This window comes from Bos mutus, chromosome 8 (genome assembly GCF_027580195.1).
Source record: "Bos mutus isolate GX-2022 chromosome 8, NWIPB_WYAK_1.1, whole genome shotgun sequence".
Lineage (NCBI taxonomy): Eukaryota > Metazoa > Chordata > Mammalia > Artiodactyla > Bovidae > Bos > Bos mutus.
In genome coordinates, this window is record NC_091624.1 from 106277662 (window position 1) to 106294328 (window position 16667).

The 16667-nt window shown below is 41.7% G+C and overlaps 1 protein-coding gene across 1 annotated transcript in view; it reads right to left on the reverse strand.

Moving 5' to 3' along the window:
• Window positions 1-16667, reverse strand: part of GALNTL6 (polypeptide N-acetylgalactosaminyltransferase like 6) — a 1507590-nt gene that overhangs the window by 350947 nt on the left and 1139976 nt on the right. The window lies entirely within an intron of this gene.

Genomic DNA, 16667 nt, shown 5'->3' on the forward strand with positions numbered 1-16667 from the left:
GGCTACTGAAATTAAATGGCATTGGATTTCTTGTAATTTAGTGATATATTTTCACATAATGAGTCATTAATGTATAAGGCTGGTAGGATATCATTGGTGTTAAGACCCAGGGATTTAGTTATTAAAAAACTAATATATGGAGACACTCACAAAACTTTGCAATTGGAGTCTACTTAGAACCATGATTTTGTAATCACTTATACCAGCAGATATTGATTAGATGCGTTTTAATATGTAAAAACACATAGCATATGAGAACTTTGGTGAACTCAGCACTAATTCTATTCAGAAAATTCATAAAATCCAGTATTCTTGCCTGGGAAATCCCACAAACAGAGGAGCCTGATGGTCTACAGTCCATGGGGATGTAACTTACCACCTAAACAACAACATTCATGGAAGATTAAAAGGACAGTAAAGTTAATTTTATTAAATTGCATTTTCTGTAGTGAAACTGATTAAAATTATGCACTCGAAAAATGCAAGAGCTATGGCAAACAAGTTAAATGTCATACAAATAAAAATTTATTTGAAAGAGAAGTAGCCATGGAAATATGTAAGCTCTGGTTTGGTAAGTTTAAGCATATCTGAGATCTTTGTTCCTAGATGTGGTACAGAAAAAAATGTTCAGTGTGGAGAAGACTTGTCAGGAATATAGCCATGGGTCCAGGAAACTATCCTTGAAAATCCATAGGTCAGCTTATAGGAATCAAGAAAGATGAACAGGAGTGGCCACTGGGAACTGGAGGCCAGATGTTTAGGGCTTCCTTGGTGTCTCAGTGGGTAAAATCCTCCTGCAACATGAGGTACACAGGAGATGTCCATTGGACTTCTTCTGTCCCATGGACAGTCACAAAGAGTCAGACAAGACTGATCAACTAAGCATGAGGGCAACAGCAAGCCTATGCAAAGTGCCAGTCATCCTGAAGACAAGGCGCTTATATCAAAATGTGTATCAGTGTATCATTTCCTTCATCGAGAAAGTCTTCATGTGAACAGTGTCAGCTGGACTGCTCTGGGACATCATTGGTTTATATTCTGATGCAAGCTACTTATCTTGTCATGGACCTGGTTTTGGAGGATGGGCAGCGGGTCCATCAGCCAGACTTTGGTATTGAAGACACTGTGCTGACATCTGGGACCAGCTTCTGCACACTGCTCTGTGTTGTGGGCTGTCCTGCATGTGATGTGTGGTGGGTGCTAGAACCCTTCTTCAGCTTCTACACACTCCTCACTCACTGCCACTGGCACCTGCCTGGTAGCTGTGACAATCAAAAATGTGTCCAAGGATGGCCAGTGTCCTGAAAGCTGGGGTGAAGGTGGGGGAGGGAGCAATGGTTCTGGCTGTGAATAACTGGCCTGGAATAGTTCTGACTTTCCACACGATCTCTTTGTAGGGGCCATTCACAGCGCCTAAATGCTAATCTGTGGATAAAGTCCTAAGTATTAGCAATTTTTGTGGGCTCACTGTCTCAGTTTGTCATTAAAGAAAATCATCATCCATACAAAGAGATAGTGTGGAAATTCACTGGGGGTCTTCCCTGGTAGCCTAGCTGGTAAAGAATCTGCCTGCAGTACAGAAGACCCCAGTTCGATTTCTGGTTGGGAAGATCCCCTGGAGAAGGGATAAACTACCCACTCCAGTGTTCTCGGGCTTCCCTGGTGGCTCAGATGGTAAAGAATCTGCCTGCAATGGGGAGACCTGGGTTTGACCCCTGAGTTGGGAAGATCCCCTGGAGGAGGGCAAGGCAACCCACTCTAGTATTCTTGCCTGGAGAATTCCCATGGACAGAGGAGCCTGGTGGGCTGCAGTCCATGGGATCGCAAACAGTCAGACATGACTGAGTGACAAGCACAGCACAGAATCCTGAGCTTGTTTAGAGTAACTCACAAAGTCATATGGCATTCATTTATCATGTAGTTTCTACAGAGATGCTCAAGCCTGATACCAGGAACAGGGCCTGATTTATCAATGAAAATGGCCGCAGACAAGACTGTCTAGTCATCTTTGCCATTAGAAAGGGTTTTCCAGGTACCTCAGTGGTAAAACAATCCTCCTGTAATATAGGAGACATTGGAGACACAAGTTTGATCCCTGTGTCAGGAAGATCCCCTGGAGAAGGAAATGGGAACCCACTCCGGTATTCTTGCTTGAAAAAATCCCATGGACAGAGGAGCCTGGCGGGCTGCAGTCCATGTGGTCACAAAGAGTTGGACACGACTATGACTGAGCACACAGGCATGCCATTAGAAAAGTAGAAAGTGAATTAAGCTCTGTATTTGAAAAGAAATGTTCATTTAAAATGTCTTTCTATAATGGAATTAACTGTGTACTACAATGTTAAAAAAATATATGCCTGACCAACTGTTCTGTGAATACAAAAAGACCTGTTTACTTTCCTTTGGTTACTCATAAGTAATGGCAGTAATAATGGTAACAACAATAATATAACTTGCTTACATTTGGAGAATACCTTGTACTTCTCAAAATGCTCTCACAGACTTTGTTTCCTTTCATCCTTAGTTCAGGATCTCTGTCTGCTGTATATAGAACGTGTACACTGGTCTTTCTCATTCTAATAGAAACAGAGAGATCACAGAAACATAGTAACTTTGGCTCTTCTATGTAGACACATACACACACCCCACTTCCTCTCCACTTTCCTAGAGAATAATGTCCAAGTGAGTGTTTCTGCATTCTGCTTGATAAAGAAGCCAGTCTAAATCACTATACAGCCTAAAAAATAAAATAAATAAATCTGGCTTTAAATAGTAGGTCCATAAGTATGTTTTATTTCTTGAAATAGTGATATATTCTCCATAAATCTGAAACCAGAAGGAGTTCATGGATCATGCATTTATGCTCTGTTGGGTACAACTCCTTGCGACCCCATGGACTGTAGGCCCCCAGGCTGTTCTGTCCACAGAATTTTCCAGGCAAGAATAATGGAGTGGGTTGCCATTTCCTCCTCCAGGATTTTGAGGGGTTCTGTTTGTAAACCATTGAACTGTAACCAAACTAATGGAACCTGAGTGATCCCACTGGTCTGCAGACAAAGTTGATTCTGTCCTGCCCATTTCCCACTTCTGTATCATCTGCCTCACTTCACTCATCCTATGTTCCTGGAGAACAACTTTTCTTTAATCCCTCTTTGATAAATTAAGATGATGATTCTATGAGAAACAGTGGTTGAAAGGCAATTCAGAATATAGTAATACAAAGGCCAGCATAGAATAGTGATTAATTCGAGACAGCCAGTGTGTCAGGCACTTCGTACCTGACAAGGTGCATACTGCTTGACATTCGTTGGGTCATCTTTAATACAGCAGAGTTTGGTTTTGTTCAGCGCCCCCACCCACCTTGTGGCAGGGAGCAGACTGCATGTTGTTGTATGTGTCTGGTGTCATGTCAGTGATGCCCATCCTCAATGGGGACTCTTCACAGCTGCCTGAACTACAGCCCTGAGATGAAGAACAGGTCCAGCTCTCTGCAGGAGCTCTGGAGGGGATGCAGAGATGCAGTTAATACAGTGTGAACCCCCACACTATGAAAGACTCTCCTCATTTCTAGCCTTTCTCTCTTTAATGTCTATTGGAAAACGAATGCCATTGGATGTTTACAGATTGCTCAGCAATAAAGAATCCACCTGCAGTACAGGAGAAGCAAGAGACCTGGGTTCAGTCCCTGGGTTGGGAGGATCTCCTGGAGGAGGGCATGACAACCCACTCCAGTATTCTTGCCTGGGAAATCCCATGGACAGAGGAGCCTGGTAAGCTACAGTTCATTGGGTCACCAAGAGTTGGGCATGACTGAGCACACACACAACACACAAATTTTTACTTGTACAAATAAAACTCTTACGAAAATTCTTACACTTAAAAACACATCTCTGATTTCCTCATGATCAATTTGTGTTGTGTATGTGTTAGTTGCTCAGTCGTGTCTGACTCTTTGCGACCCCATGAGCTGTAGCCCACCAGGCTCCTCTGTCCATGGGATTTTCCTGGCAAGAATACTAGAATGGGTTGCCTTCCCCTCCTCCAGGGGATCTTCCCCACCCAGGGATCAAAGTTTCATTTCCTGCACTGTAGGTGGATTCTTGACTTGCCAGGTGGCACTCATGGTAAGGAATCTGCCTGCCAATGCAAGAGATGCTAGAAGTGTGGGTCTGATACCTGGTTGGGGAAGATCCCCTGCAGAGAAAATGGCAACAAACTCCAGGATTCTTGCCTGGGAAATCCCATGAATAGAGGAGTCTTGCAGACCACAGTCGCTGTGGTTGCAAAGACATGACTGAGCAAATAAGTACACATATGAGCACTTTGCTTGTCAAATGTGGTGCAACCATTTCTTTTCTGGTCAGTAGCACTTATACTTTCTCCCCTTTACATTGTATATGTCACACCTATCAATCTTCTTTGCAATTTCTTGGTTCAGTTCAGTTCAGTCGCTCAGTCGTGTCTGACTCTTTTTGACCCCATGAATCGCAGCACGCCGGGCCTCTCTGTCCATCACCAACTCCTGGAGTTCACTCAGACTCACGTCCATCGAGTTAGTGATGCCATCCAGCCATCTCATCCTCTGTCATCCCCTTCTCCTCCTGCCCCAATCCCTCCCAGCCTCAGAGTCTTTTCCAATGAGTCAACTCTTTGCATGAGGTGGCCAAAGTACTGGAGTTTCAGCTTTAGCATCATTCCTTCCAAGGAAATCCCAGGGCTGATCTCCTTCAGAATGGACTGGTTGGATCTCCTTGCAGTCCAAGGGACCCTCAAGAGTCTTCTCTAACACCACAGTTCAAAAGCATCAATTCTTTGCGCTCAGCTTTCTTCACAGTCCAACTCTCACATCCATCCATGACCACTGGAAAAACCATAGCCTTGACTAGATGGACCTTTGCTGGCAAAATAATGTCTCTGCTTTTCAATATGCTGTCTAGGTTGGTCATAACTTTTCTTCCAAGGAGTAAGCACCTTTTAATTTCATGGCTGCAGTCACCATCTGCGGTGATTTTGGAGCCCAAAATATAAAGTCAGCCACTGTTTCCACTGTTTCCCCATCTATTTCCCATGAAGTGATGGGACCAGATGCCATGATCTTTGTTTTCTGAATGTTGAGCTTCAAGCCAACTTTTTCACTCTCCACTTTCACTTTCATCAAGAGGCTTTTGAGTTCCTCTTCACTTTCTGCCATAAGGGTGGTGTCATCTGCATATCTGAGGTTACTGATATTTCTCCCGGCAATCTTGATTTCAGCTTGTGCTTCTTCCAGCCTAGCATTTCTCATGATGTACTCTGCATATAAGTTAAATAAGCAGGGTGACATATAGCTTTGACGTACTCCTTTTCCTATTTGGAACCAGTCTGTTGTTCCATATCCAGTTCTAACTGTTGCTTCCTGACCTGCATATAGGTTTCTCAAGAGGTAGGTTCTTGGTTAGTTTTCTCATTTTTTTTCTAATCCTTCTACTGTTGTTCAGTTGCTCAGTCATGTCCCCTCTTTCACCCCATGGACTGCAGCATGCCAGGCTTCCCTGTCGTTCGCTATCTCCAGAGTTTGCTCAAGTTCATGTCCATTGAGTCAGTGATGCTATACAACCATCTCATTCTGTGTCTCTCCTTTCTCCTCTTGCTCTTAATCTTTCCCAGCATCAGGGTCTTTTCCATTGAGTCAGCTCTTTGAATCAGGTGGCCAAAGTATTGGAGCTTCAGTTTCAGCATTAGTGCTTCCAATGAATATTCAGGGTTGATTTCCTTTAGGATTAACTGGTTTGATATCCTTGCAGTCCAAGGGACTCTCAAAAGTCTTTTCCAGGAACTCCTATTGTCTTATTCTTTTCTCAAACACTTAGCCCCCTAATACGTTCTGGTTTAATTTTGTCATTGTACAATGGTGTGGTATGCAGTTACCACTGACTCTATGTTGTGTCTGTGGAGGCAGAGCCTCACCCCAGGCTGCATGGGGCAATGGGAGGTGGAGGCCTGTCCAGACTGATGGCCCAGCTTGCTGACAGCACAGGCCTTTCAGAGAATAGACACATCAAAACCAAAGCTCATCTGCCTGCAGTCTCTGAACTGTCTGTCTCATCCCTGGGCTGAGTGCAGCCTCAGCTGTTTCTCATGCAAGTCCCTTTTTTTCTGGGTTTATTAAAGGGAGATCGTGGAGAATCAGGCTGATTGAGAATGAACTGTCTTTGAAGGCAGTTTTCTGAGCTAGAGGACATGCAGTGGACTCTTTGGGCTGGCTGAGAAGCCCTGTGTACCGTGATCTCCCTTTACTCACTCTCACTGCTATCTGCCAGCCTTTCCCTTCTCAGCACTAGTTGTGTCTCCCAGGGCACTTCCCAGTGGTAAAGAACCCAGCTGCCAGTGCAGGAGACTTAAGAGACGTGGGCACGATCCCTGGGTCAGAAAGATCCCCACAAGAAGGAAATGGCAGCCCACTCCAATATTATTGCCTGGAAAATCTCATGGACAGAAGAGCCTGGTGGGCTACAGTCCATGGGGCTACAAAGAGTGGAACATGACTGAAGTGACTTAGCATGCACTCACGTGTTGCAAGGACTGTGTCCGCTCCCGCTCGATCAGGGGAATCAAAGCATTGCTGAGCCCTGGTGGGCCTGACAGGTGTGGGGAGGAGGGGCTGTAGGGCTTCTCATGAGGGCAGATGACCACATACTTACATGTCTTGAAAACACCTGCAAAACCATAAAATGAAGGAGTAATGCATACACAGCCTAGAAGCCACAGAAGAAGACAGGAGACTATTCAGAAGAATGATTTTAAAGAGCTCTGCAATTTTTCCACCAGAAGAAAGGCTTTAAAGCCCCACTTGGGGTGGAAGCTGAGATCCCTAAGTCATACTTGGTCATGGAATATGGTACCTGAATGTCTCTGTAGAATAAGAATTAAAGAATTTGAAGTGTATTGGTTGTGAAGAAAGAAAAGTTAGATGAAGATTTTCCAGAAGTGTGTTGCTTGTTTTGTATGACTCACCCAAAGCTATAAAATTAAGATATGCTCAGACTTAGATGTTTTCATTAAAACCAGTGGAGGAATATAGACCAAAGCTTAGAGGAACCCTAAAGGTTGATAAAGGAATACAACCAAAAGCTTAAAAAACTAAACTTAGCTAAAATCCCCAGAGTAGGGTCCACTATGTGGTGGGCACTGCTTCAAACCCTTTTGTTGTTCAGTCACTCAGTTGAGTCCAACTCTTTTTGACCCCATGGACTGAAGCATGCCAGGCTTCCCTGTCCTCCACTATCTCCCAGAGTTTGCTCAAACCCACATCCATTGAATCAGTGACATTATCTAACCATCTCATCCTCTGTTGCCCCCTTCTCCGCTTGCCCTCAATCTTTCTCCAGGTCCTTGACTTGTATTAACTCATTTACTCTCAAACTTCCCCTGGGAGGGGACACTACTGCTCTTCTCATTTTGCAGACAAGGAACTTAAGGCAGAGTCAGGTTAAGTCCTTTCCCAAGGTTATTTAGCTGGAAAATGGCAGAACCAGAATTGGAACCCAGGCTTTGGTGTTAGAGCTGCAGTCCTGAACCAAAAACTCGGAGATGAAACTAGTCAATCCTAAATGAAATCAACACTGAATATTCACTGGAAGGATGGTGCTGAAGCTGAAGCTCCAATACTTTGGCCACCTGATTCAAAGAGCTGACTCATTGGAAAGACCCTGATGCTGGGGAAGATAGAGGGCAAGAGAAGGGGGTGATAGAGGATGAGATGGTTAGATAGCGTCAGAACTCAGTAGACATGAGTTTAGGCAAACTTAGGGAGACAGTGGAGGACAGGGAAGCCTGGCACACTGCAGTCCATGGGATTGCAAAAACTGGACATGACTGAGTGACTGAACAGCAACAACAAAGAAAATTTTTGTTCGTACCTTGGTAGGAAAACACCTAGGCATGACGCAGACTGTGAGCTTAAAAACTCTTCTATGGGAAGTTACTTTCTCTTTGAGAGTGGGAAGAATGATACATCTTCAGTGCAAGCCCAGTGATGAAGATTCTTTAGTTGATCAAACCTCAGCCAGTCTCCCCTGAGTCCTTTTGGTGACGAAGTCTTCACCTTGGACCCAGTCTTGCTGGGTCAGCACAGCCAGGTTGTAGCAAAAATTCTACTCAGTCAGTTCACTAAGAATCTCCCCACCCTTGATGTCTGATCACCCTTGGCAAGAATCCCCCTACCCTTGAAGTCTCCTCTAAGTAATTATTATTGTTGTTATTTAGTCACTTAGTCATGTCCAATTCTTGGCTATCTCATGGACTGTGGCCTGCCAGGCTCCTCTGTCCATGGGATTTCCCAGGCAAGAACTCTGGAGTGTGTTTTCATTTCCTTCTCCACGGGATCTTCTCGACCCAGGGATTGAACTTCTGTCTGCTGCTTTGGCAGGCGGATTCTTTACCATTGAGCCAGCAGGAGAGCCCCTTCTTAGTGATTTTCCACCCATTATACTGTTCCTTCTGCTCACTGGCTGTAGATCCCTAGATGTCTTTGCTGTATTTGAAATTGAAACCAATCTTTCTTTGTATTGCAATGGTCATGGGCCCAGCACAGCAGTTCTTTTTTTAAATTTTATTTTATTTCTCTTTCCTTTTTTTAAAAAAAAATTTATGTATTTTAGTTGGAGGCTAATTACTTACAATATTGTGGTGGTTTTTGCCATACATTGACATGAATCAGCCATGGGTGTACATGTGTTCCCCATCCTGAACCCCTCGCACCTCCCTCCCCATCCCATCCCTCTGGGTCATCCCAGTGCACCAACCCTGAGCACCCTGTCTCATGCATCAAACCTGGACTGGCCATCTGTTTCACATATGATAATACACATGTTTCAATGCTATCTTAAGAAAGTCTTCCTTATGATTCTCAGAGGTGCCAGAAGAATAATTTTGTATTTAACACCAGTTCTCTAAAATGTTTTGTGAACGGCCATTATAACTGGTTAACCTTGACTAGACTTCTGAAAGCCACTCCTCTCATGTGGTTTTAACACAGGTGCATTATTTCAGCTATGCCTTGATGGGTGTGCTGGATGTGACTTCATCTGTCTTTGGTAGGTAGATTCTGAGGAGACAGGAAACCCGTCAGCAGCGGGGCTACGAAGCGATTTCAAGAGACATGTAAATGTAGCTGATCCAGTGGGTTCTGAGTTGCCCTGGCTATGCTCCTGGTGTTATAAATGCTCCACACGTGCTTGGTGGGACCATATGAGTAAGTTTCTTTTTAAGCAATTGTATGTACTTGTTTTAGTTTTGGCTCTGCTGGGCCTTCGATGCTGCATGAGGGCTTCCTCTAGTTTCTGTGAGCTGGGGCCATTCTTGGTTGCAGTGCTCAGGCGTCTCGTTGTGGTGGCTTCCCTTGTTGCAGAACCTGGGCTCGAAGGCATACAGGCTTCAGTAGTTGCAGCCCGGGGACTCTGTAGCTGTGTCTCCTGGGCTCAAGAGCACAGGCTCGGTAGTTATGGCACACAGGGTCAGTTGCTCTGCAGTGTATGGGATCTTCCTGAACCAGGGATTGAACCCGTGTCTCTTGAATTGGCAGGCAGATTCTTTACCACTGATCCATCAGGGAATCCCCTGCGTTTTTAAAGTTGAGGAGTTTTTCGAAGAATTTTCATCATCAGAAGAAACCAGAAGAATTTGTAACAGATGGCAGATGTTGACACAGAACAAGAGCAGTGGGGAGCAGTAAACTCACAACAGAGATAATCAAACACAAAACAACAACTTTATACCCTGAAGATCTACAGATGTTGAAATGTTTAGTAAATGCTAAGAAGCTCTGTAGTGAATGCTAAGATGCTCTGTACTGAATGCTCAAAGAAATAAAGAATACAATTAAAAAGATGACCATTAAACACAAAAATTTCAGGAATGCAAAGACAGTTTTTTTTTTTTTTTTTTTTAAAGCAGAGTATTAAGATGTGAGAAATACAGTTGCTGACAGCAGAATCTTCATACAGGAAAATGGCAGGACAGACACTGCTGAAAGGACATTAGTGAACAGGAAGAATTACCTGAGGGATTTATCCGTAATACTCCATGAGAAAGGAGATAGAAATCATTAAAGAAAGATTAAAAGACATGGCAAATAAAATGAGAAAGTATAACCTATATCTAATTTGAGGTCCAAATAATCAAGAGAAAACAGAGAGTTTGGCCACCTGATGTGAAAGGCTGACTCATTGAAAAGGACCCTGACGCTAGAAAGATTGAAGGCAGGAGGAGAAGAGGGCAACAGAGAATGAGATGGTTGGATGGCGTCACCAATTCAGTGGACATGAGTTTGAGCAAACCTGAGAGATGGTGAAGTACAGGGAAGCCTCGCATGCTGCAGTCCATGAGGTTGCAAAGAGTTGGACATGACTTAGTGACTGAACAACAATAGCAAGAGGAAATGGATTTTAAAAGGCATTGGCTATTATAAACAGTGCTGCGATGAACATTGGGGTACACGTGTCTCTTTCCCTTCTGGTTTCCTCAGTGTGTATGCCCAGCAGTGGGATTGCTGGATCATAAGGCAGTTCTATTTCCAGTTTTTTAAGGAATAATAGCCAGGACATGGAAGCAACCTAGATGTCCATCAGCAGATGAATGGATAAGAAAGCTATGGTACATATACACAATGGAGTATTACTCAGCCATTAAAAAGAATACATTTGAATCAGTTCTAATGAGGTGGATGAAACTGGAGCCTATTATACAGAGTGAAGTAAGCCAGAAGGAAAAAAATAAATACAGTATACTAACGCATATATATGGAATTTAGAAAGATGGTAACAATAACCCAGTGTACGAGACAGCAAAAGAGACACTGATGTATAGAACAGTCTTATGGACTCTGTGGGAGAGGGAGAGGGTGGGAAGATTTGGGAGAATGACATTGAAACATGTAAAATATCATGTAAGAAACGAGTTGCCGGTCCAGGTTTGATACACGATACTGGATGCTTGGGGCTAGTGCACTGGGACGACCCAGAGGGATGGTATGGGGAGGGATGACCCAGAGGGATGGTATGGGGAGGGAGGAGGGAGGAGGGTTCAGGATGGGGAACACATGTATACCTGTGGCATATTCATTTTGATATTTGGCAAAACTAATACAATTATGTAAAGTTTAAAAAAAAAAAAAAGGCATTGGCCGTCATAGTCCAAGAAATCCATGTACCCACAGCTCTGGGCAGCATGGTGCATTTCAAAGAGAACAAATAAAAAGACATTCGTGTCTAGACACAGAATAGTGAAATTGCAGAGTGACAAAGCCAAGCTTCCTTTAAAATAGCCAGAGAGAAAGAACAAATCATGAGTAAAAATAAACACAAAAAGACAATTACTATAAAAGGATCGTCTCAACAGCAATTTTAAGAAGCCAGAAGGTGGTGGAATAATATCCTTAAATGTTGATTGAAAATAAATGTCAGACTAGAGTTTGTATCCAGCAAAACAACCTTTCAAGAATGAGGACTGAGAAATTTTAACAGCAACAACAACAACACAACACCAAAAAAGACTTGTTGGAGTATATCACCTGAGAGCTGCTGTAAATAGCACACTTTATATAGAAGCAAAAGGATCTTAGAAGGTAACTTGTAATGCATGGGGAAATCTAAACATTAAGTACAATATGGCAAACAAATTCTGAATGTAAACAAAAACAGCCTGTATGAAATAATGAATATTAGAAGGTTAAAAAGATAGAATGAAAATATTGAACAATGATAGTTGATGATTAGCACTGTCTCGAGAGTTTGTTTTCCTTGAGAGAGGTGTCCAACTTATTTAAGTTAGAATGTTTCCTCTTACATAGATTATATGCCATAGGTAACCACTGAAATAGCAAGAAATAAAATGTATAAACCCACAGTAATAGGAGAAAGAATGGGAAGAAATAAACATACAGTACAATAATTTAATCTTTAAAAAGAGAAATACCTGTGGTGGATTCATTTTGATATTTGGCAAAACTAATACAATTATGTAAAGTTTAAAAATAAAATAAAATTAAAAAAAAAAAAGAAATATAGACAAAACAGAAGGAAAGGACCAAAAAAGTTAATAGTGGAAGGAAGAAGTTTGAATGTGTCAATAGTCAGAGGTAAGTGACTTTGCCAATTAAAGTAAAGGAATAGTCAGATCAGATTGAACAATTGTCCAGGTGCTGCCTATAGGAGATACCTAAAGTATAAGCTCAGAAAAGTGGAAAATAAAGGATAGAAAAAAGATCTGTCAGTCAAATAGACCCCAGGCCCATAAAGCAGAACTTGTAATGACTGTTGGGCTTCCCAGATGGTGCTAGTGGTAAAGAACCCACCTGGCAATGCAGGAGATGTATGAGACAAAGGTTCAGTCCCTGGGTGGGAAAGATCCCCTGGAGGAGGAAGTGGCAACCTAGTGCTGTATTTTGCTGGGGAATCCCTGCTGGTGGGTAGAGTCCATAGGGTTGCAAAGAGCTGGACATGACTGAAGCAACTTAGCTTGCGGCACACGCGATGACTATTGTCAGCTCTAAGACAAAGGCAACCCACTACTTAATGATAAAAGTTCCAACGCACCATGAAGATGTAAAACTTGTAACTGTATCTAATGATATAGCCTCAAAAAATATAAGGGAAATATGTGATGGAAGTTACAGGCAGAAATTTTCAACAACACTACCAGAGAAGGAAATTTCAAGAGAATCTTATCAGTTCCTGATCAATAAAGCAGAGAAGAAACCCACAGACGTATACGAGTTCCAAGTAGCCCGGCTGTGCCGTTCACCTGACATACAAATACAGGACTTGCTTTTGTATATTTGATTTTTTATAGTTATTGGATAAATAGAGAATACACATCTTCTTAATTAAAACCTAATTGGTACTATATGAGTCCATAAATCAGATTTAACAAATTTGACAGAATAGGGTCATAGACAACATATTCTCTAACCTCAGAGCAATTAAGTTAAAAGTTATTATAAATCAGTCAATACATCTCCATTTTTTCAGAATGAAAAAATGCATTTAAAATAAGTCATGGGTCAAAGAAGAAATCTTAATGGAAATTTTAAAGACACTTAGAACGGATGAAAATGAAAAGGAAATTGCTTACAAAAATTTGTGGCATCAGCAAAAGTAGAGTTTCAGTGGAAATTTGTCATTTTAAATGATTATATTAGAAAAAGACAAAAGCTGAAAATCAATGAGATAAAAGTCCAACTTCAAGCTCTTAAAAGAAATACAAATAAACCTAAAGAAAGGAAGTAGCTAATGGCAGACGGATAACAATGAAAGAAAATAGACTAGCTCAACAGTTTCCAAAGTTGGTTTGTAAATGACCAAGAAAAAGGAAAACCTTAGTTGAGATTGACAAGACAGATTAGGGGTCAGGGTGGAGGAGGAGGAGGAGAGAGAGAGAGAGAGATCCATCTTTCATGAAATGGACAAAATCTTAGAGAAAGAATAAATTTCAAAACTGGCTCCAAAAGCAGTAAGACACCAAATAGTCCTATAACTATTTCAAAACATCTCCTGCAAACAAAACATCCCTCCTAGGTGATTTTATGAGTCAGTTCTACCACATTTGCAAAGATTAAGCCACTATATGCTCTGCTGTGCTAAGTCACTTCAGTCGTGTCCGACTCTGTGTGACCCCATAGACGGCAGCCCACCAGGCTTCCCCATCCCTGGGATTCTCCAGGCAAGAACACTGGAGTGGGTGATTAAGCCACATTAAGCCACTAGCATCTCACAATTAATCACTCCCTTTCATTGTAAAAGACTGATTTAATCTTGATATCAAAGCCAGACACGAAGGACTTTCCTGATAGTCCAGGGCTTAAAGCTCTGTGCTGCTACAGCAGAGGAGGCAAGGGTTCAGTCCCAAGTCAGGGAACTAAGATCCGACATGCCCCATGGAGCACAGCCAGAAAATAAAAAATATAAAAAAACAGAGATGAGATAAAAAATATTGCAAACCTATTTTACTTATGAAGATAGATATAATTTTATAATATAAAATATTTATAATCCCAAACTAAAAGTGTATAAAAAGATCACTATATTGTGTCCAGATTGAGGTTGCCCTGAAGATGTAAGTATGGATCGTTCTGCAAATTCTACTATTTTCAGTGACCACAGTGATTGAAAGACTGAGTCATATGATCATCTCAATGGATGTAGAAAAACTTGCAATAAATTCAACACTCATTCGTGATATAAAGGAAGCTTGTAATCTAAACTCATTTTCTTAAACTGATTGTTTACAAGCATTATTCTAAATAGAAAATTGTAAGTAGCATTCTTTTTAAATTTAGGACCAAAGATACCTATTTTCACTGCTTTATTGCTTTTAACATTTTCTTATATTCTGGTCTGTGCAATAATCTAGTCAGTGTGATAACAATTAAAAAAAATTAAAGCAGAAGATTTGAAAAAAGGAAATAAAACTGTCATTCTTTGAAAATGATTTGCTTATATACATAAAACAAGCAAGACTAAAGAGGCAAATAACTAGAAATGAGAGAAGAATTTAGCCAGATAGTTAACTGTGCAAAAGTTAACCGCATGCACAAGTGACATATTTAGAAAGAACAAATTAAAGGCAAAGACACCATTTATCATGGCAGCACAAGCTATTTAGCACCTTAGGGATAAATCTAACAGCTATTTTGCAGTGGGTTCTGTATAGAAAGGGCTTTCCTGATATATCAGTTGGTAAAGAATCCACCTGCAATTCAGGAGACCCCAGTTTATCCCCTGGAGAAGAGATAGGCTGCTCACTCCATATTCTTGGGCTTCCCTTGTGGCTCAGCTGGTAAAGAATCCACCTGCAATATGGGAGGCCTGGGTTCGATCCCTGGGTTGGGAAGATCCTCTGGAGAAGGGAAAGGCTACGCACTCCAGTATTCTGACCTTGAGAATTCCATGGAGTGTATAGTCCATGGGGTCCCAAAGAGTGGGACACAACTGAGTGACTTTCACTTTCACTTTCTATATAGAAAAGTACAGATGTTACAGAGTTATATTGAAAATGACAATGAATTGAGAGGTAGGACAAAATGGGATGAGACTGAGTGAAGAGAGATGTGGCTACAATAGAATAGAATAGAAAATTAAATAGAATAGAAATAGAAAAGAAACAGAATAGAAAATCAATCCCACAAATGTTGAGTCTTCTGAAAATGATCCATGTGTTCAATACAATCCCAATAAAAGTTCCAATATGTTTTGTGTGCACATGTGTGTGTATGTTAAATTTGACTAACTGATTCCAATGTTGATACATAAGAGCTGAAAATCTTGAATGGCTCCGATAAACTTGTAATTTGTGAGTTAATGATGCAGTCACTCAGTCGTTCAGTTGTGTCTGACTCTTTGCAACCCTCTGTCCATGGGATTTCCTAGGCTACAATATTGGACTGGGTTGCCCTTCCCTTCTCCAGGGGATCTTCCCAACTCAGGGATCAAACTCGTGTCTCCTGCATTGGCAGGGAGATTCTCAACCACTGAGAAGTCTAGAAAGCCCGACAGTGTGGTGGGGGAGTCTGAATTAGGAGAGACTGCAAGGAGATCCAACCAGTCGATTCTAAAGGAGATCAGCCCTGGGTGTTCTATGGAGGAATGATGCTAAAGCTGAAACTCCAGTACTTTGGCCACCTCATGTGAAGAGTTGACTCATTGGAAAAGACTCTGATGCTGGGAGGGATTGGGGGCAGGAGGAGAAGGGGACGACAGAGGATGAGATGGCTGAATGGCATCACTGACTCGATGGACGTGAGTTTGAGTGAACTCCAGGAGTTGGTGATGGACAGGGAGGCCTGGCGTGCTGCGATTCATGGGGTTGCAAAGAGTTGGACATGACTGAGTGACTGAACTGAACTGAACTGACTGATGCCTAATTGATGATCTCATTACTTTTCATGCTGTTATCCAGAGAGAGCAATAAATATATTGACCTAAGTATTCAAAGCATACATGCTCTGTTTGGATTTTTCTCTATGATGTTAAGGATAGCATTTTGGAGTTTGTTTATTTTATTCTGTTTATTTTTGCTCCTTAGATTTATAGCATGCTATTAAATCATAATTGTCATTTCATAACACATGGCTATCATTGGTCAATACTTAGCTGTAATTTATTCTTCTTTATTTACACCATGAAAAAGGAACCACTATGAATCTGTCACCCAGTTCAAGAATTAGAACCTATATTATTAGTGTACAAAATTCAAACTAGAAATACAGTGAATCTGTTTTAAAGGGCACTCTTTGCAGTGGATATCTGTTACTATTGCTTGCCTAGTGTTCTTTGTTTTTCCTTCTGGGAAGGAGATCTAGCGATGATTTCTTTTAGGGAAACTCAATTCTTTGATGAGCTAATGAGATTGTCAATTCAGATTGCTTCTTGCCCTTAGCAGAGCTAAGGTTCAAAGCTTGACTCAAGCCCAGTCAAGATTTTCTTTCCTGGGCATTTGAACTTGGGAGGAGTCCTGTGTATTCAGAGGTCTTCTGGATGTCAGGATGCCCACTGCTTCCTGTTGATGAGAGACGCAGATCTGCCTTGGTTCCTGCTGTGGAAGCCTGGATGCTGTTTTCTTCTCTAGGTTCTGTGAGAAACACAATGGTCTTCTAGGAAATCAAGTTCTTAGCCTGAATCAATTTTAGTTGT